The sequence below is a fragment of the Eschscholzia californica genome, unplaced genomic scaffold, assembly GCF_041429995.1.
Source record: "Eschscholzia californica isolate CP2 unplaced genomic scaffold, dmEscCali1.0.p SCAF_3, whole genome shotgun sequence".
NCBI classification, from domain to species: Eukaryota; Viridiplantae; Streptophyta; class Magnoliopsida; order Ranunculales; family Papaveraceae; genus Eschscholzia; species Eschscholzia californica.
In genome coordinates, this window is record NW_028238420.1 from 38787872 (window position 1) to 38792687 (window position 4816).

The 4816-nt window shown below is 36.0% G+C and overlaps 1 long non-coding RNA gene across 1 annotated transcript; it reads left to right on the forward strand.

Annotated features, from left to right (window-relative positions):
• The first annotated feature begins 1066 nt into the window (after positions 1–1066).
• On the forward strand, positions 1067–4556 carry LOC147550126 (uncharacterized). The gene is made up of 3 exons (XR_015238968.1): positions 1067–1766; positions 2401–3359; positions 3544–4556. It is a non-coding gene; the product is annotated as an uncharacterized LOC147550126 (long non-coding RNA).
• The last annotated feature ends 260 nt before the right edge of the window (positions 4557–4816 follow it).

Here is a 4816-nt window from a genome sequence, read left to right on the forward strand (position 1 = left end):
ATTCTGCTGGAAGTACGAGATTCTTTCCTATATTGCAAATATTTCATATAATATCTTTCCTATATTGAGAATTAGAAAATAGTAAATAGTAGATACTAGTAAAGATATCAGAACTATTAGAAAATAGAAACTAGTAGTAATTCAACTTTGAAAATAGAGTCTTGTATTTCTTTTAAAAATTATTTAGGAATAAAATAATTTCTTTGATCACTTTGAATTTTTTTCCTTAGGATGAATGCTATACCTATTTTAGTATATCGAATGGATTTAATGCCTATCCCCTAATTTAAAAACATCAAAAACCACAATTTAGTCACTAAATCAACTAGTATTATAAACCCGGTCAGTCGGTTCCGTGAGGTATAAATGTATCCGTCCATTTGTATTGAGAGTTTAATAGAGATCGACCGTTGGTATATTTCTTGTAAATCGACTCAAAGGAGAAAGGTAATAGTGTCATTCTACTTTTCTTATTGTAACTACTGTTCCACTTTCTTCTCATTCTAATTTCTTCTCTCGTTGTTTCTCTAACAAATCTTCCCACTAAATTAGTCCGTTACCGCTATATCAGTTATAATATATTTCTCTCTCTCTCTTATTTCTTATCTGCAACTCTCTCTTCTCTAAAATTATTATTGAAGTTGTTAATTTGTACGAAGGATTAGAAAATATTACGGCGTAAGTCAAGAAGGATCCGCGGAAACCTAGTAAACTATTATATGAACTCTGCTTACTCCCCGCGTGATATTAAAGTTTAAGCAGGAGAGGTGTAATATTTGCGTGTGAGAGAGAAACTATATTGAATTGTTTTTATCCAGAGTATAGAGAGAGAGAGAGGAATCTACAAGTACTCCAAACACTTGCAGACAAATCAGTTTCATAAGTAGAAAAGCAATATTGCTTTTGTGACCATAATAACCATAAGTCTAGGAAGTTGCGTGGTTAATGACCCATCTTTTATCTGTCACTCCTCTCTCTCTCTCTCTCTCCCCTGCCTGCAATTCTTCATGTTATTCTCTCACTCTCTAGATATATATATATACTACTAAATAGTAGTGGTATTGGTGGTGAGGATGGTCAAACTCAATCAAACCCCCACATGTTTTGAGCAACCAAGCTACCCTTTTGTTTGTATTCTTTCTTGTTTCTCTCTCATCATCACTTACAATCTCATTCAAAACGGAAACCAATTTTAGCACACCATTAGCTGAGTTTAGGGACCCAAAAGTAGGCAGTTGAGGTGGGGATGGAACTTGGAAGGAGCTATGGTTTTTTTCATGATTACCTTCTCTCTCTATTACTCTATGTGTTTGTTTCATTTGCCAACTCAAAAGCTACCCCTTTCTCTTAGGCCTTAGCTGTTAGGGTTTTGGTTGTTTTCTCAAACCAAAAGTATTTTATTTATTTGTGGTTTAGTTGAATCACTTGTATATATGTATATACAAGTGATATTGTATATATTGTAGAGTAGTATTTGTAGCCATATCTCCTATCCCTAGCTCTTCTTCTTCTACTTTTTTTTCTCTTTTTTTCTTTTTTGCTTTATCTAGTTTCACATCCTAGAACTCTAGGTAACCCTAATATTAATGGTATTTTCAACTATTATGGTCCTATATCAGTAACATCACTATTAGTTCTTAATGTGTATTGATGATATGTAGTGATGATGCGGATCGAAATTAAGATGTTGATGATGATGAGCATATATATCCATGTGCAAAATGGTAAATGAATGGACATGTTTGGTGAAGCCGAGCTTAGTTGGGGTAATGTGTTTATCTTTTCACTAGATAGAGATGCCGCAATTCGAATGTTACCATTACAAAAAAATAAATAAGATATGCCTGGCTCCCTGTATGCCATTTCTGAAGTTTCATCAAAATGAGATGGTCTTCGCATATGGCGTATGTGGAGCCAAGCATATAATTTACCATGCATATTGTTGATATGTAGGTATGTTGTGTTAGGCAGCCTAATCCTTTAAAATAGTTGATTCAACTTCCTCTTTCTAAATCTCTGATGCAAGACACAAATGCATTACAATTATACACATAGACAATGTATACTTAGGATTCTCATAAAAGTTCAGATACATATTTTACTTATATATGTTGTTTTATTGGTTTGGAGAATGTTTATTCTGACTAACATAACTCAAAACCAAAGAGTTCCAGCAAATTAGTTTGATGAATGGAATCCTAAAAATCTTTTCTTAAGCTCTAACTAACATACTCAACCCCATTAAATCCGTGAACACTTGTCTTAGTGACCACAACATTATACAAAATGTTTCCATAGTAAAATAAAATGCTTATGACACTTTTACTAGTGCAGACAAATATTGTTACCTTCGTCTGTGATGGTGTCACCTGTAATACGCTTTTGCCTTTTCTGCAGCAGGCTCTTCGCTAGTTTCTTCACTAGCCCTCTTTCTAGGGCTAGATCGTTGAACGATTTCTTCTTGTGTTGATGCTGCTTTCTTTTTGGTTCTGGCTTTGCCCATTCTTGAATGTCATTCTTTAAGCAAAAGACTAAATGTCTCCAACATAACTGTAAATGTTTTCAAAACTTCACACCCCCCCCCCCCCCCCAATGTTTAACGAAGAACAAATGTTTTTAACCAATAAAATCCTCAAAAATCATAACCAAACCCCTAAATGATTTGAACAGAACCGAAAATGTCTTCAACATAACTGTAAATGTTTTCAAACCCACCACCCCCAAAATGCTTAACGAAGAACATCGCTGTAATAATCGAGTAAAACACCCAAAAATCATCAACAACCCCCTAAGTGTTTGAAACAAAATCCTTAATTTTAAACATAACCCAATTTTTTTAAAACAAACCGTAGATTTCATCAACAAACCAAACCCAAAAAACTTGACTTACAAACACAAAACTCCAAATGAGCTTCTGTAAAAAAATTGAAGAGCCCTAATGGTTCTTTTATACCTAACGAACGGATGAATCAAAAGAAACTCACAACCCTAATGATTCGTTTAAAAAAACGCACCTTTTGATTAAAAAAATCATAACCCTAGATAATGAACAGAGACGAAGAAGATGGACACGAGAAGATGCTTTAAAACAGCAACAGGGTTCGATTGCAAAAGGAGAAGAAGAAGATGCTTCAAGAATAGGTGGAAATGCAGAGAGAGAAATAGCTAAAAACATTTGACTTGATAAAGTGGAGCCTGAAAGTGTTTGTGTGCTAATTAAGAGAGAGAGATTTTGAGGGTTTTAACGTCAGTTCAAGTCAGACCGCATGTGGGGGGGGGGGGGGGGGGGGGGTGACGTAAAGACACGCGAATTCCGGGTTGGATTGGAATGAACGGGAAATGTTGGAAGGACATAACAGGTAGGGATTTGTCTTATGAGGATAGAAAGGTAACTTCATATTTTGGGTTTATTTTTAGATAATATTCCGGGTTGGGTTGGGTTTGTGATGAGACATGAAAATGTCTCATTTGAATCTCTTAACTAGAGCTAGTTAGTCCATATCGAGTCGTTACTCTGATGAATTGCTTGTTTTTCTGTTTCAGGTGTCTTTTCAGGGCTTAGTGTGAAAAACAGATGAAATCGGGAGAAATAGTTGAAAGGGGTACTATGGTCATTTGTGGACTCTAGTAATCTTGGCCAACACTGGTGCTCAGGTGAAAAACGGGGTCGAATACGAACCCAACGGCGAAAACGGGAGTCCAATCGGAGTTTGGATGAGATAAATATAGTTAGTCAAAGTTCGAGTCAAAATCAGTCGGGCAAAGGTCAACACAAATCTTTCAGTGACACGTGGCACAACAGGGTAGAGGATCTTCCGACTCGGATGGGATTCGAGCTACCTTCTGTCAGGAGTGGTGGTACCTCGGGAAATCTAGGTACCTTCGATTCAATGCAACCGTATGCCAGCGTATCTTACAACGGGTACCAGATCAGACCAGATATTACCGAGCACGTGTCTAGTTCCTAAGCGCGTCACCCAGATATTCTAGTAGCCTGCGAAGCAGCCAATCAAACTGAATGGGAGCAATTAACCGGGACCAGATTTAAACGTAATTCCTTCTTTCTCTCTTATTCTCTACTATTATTTAGGAAGTGAGAAAGAAATTTCTTTCTCTTTTAGAAAAAAAACAGAGAGATAGAGAAAGAAAGGAAAGTATTGGAGAGAGTATTGGAAAGAGAGATTGAAGGGAATTTTATCTGGTTTTCTTTCCATAAAAGAAGAGGGATCGGGCAGAGTAAAAGGGGAGGATAGACAATCATCAGGATCATCAAGAAAACGGCTAAAAGAGAGAAGAAACACCACCATCATCTTGCTTCTTCTTTACTGTTAATGATATTTTAGTGAGAGAAAGAGAAAAACAGAGAGAGTGAGATTTATTGTTCAAAGGAAGAAACATAGTTAAACAGAAATACCATCATCATCATCTACCATTTTCAATTTCTTCTTTTTCTAGTTTATCTCTTTTAGTGAGAAATAAAGAATGATAGAGAGAGGGGAATAGTGATTGTAGAGAGGTTGAGAGGAATCAAATTAGTGATTGTTATTTTCTGTGTTCTTTTTCTTTCCTGGTTTATCTCTTTTAGTGAGAGAGAAAAAAACAGTAGAGAGAGAAAACTCAGTTGAGGAAGACGGGAAAACTGCTTGAGAAATAATTTTCTCAGAGAGAAAATACTTCCGAGAAGACGAGAAAACTGCTCCCTTAGGGCGTGTTTGGTTGCTATACGGGAAAATCAGCAAGAAATTTAATTCTCTTTCCACTTTACTCTCATACTTTAAATTGTTTAAATATTTATCTCTATCACCATGAGTAGCTA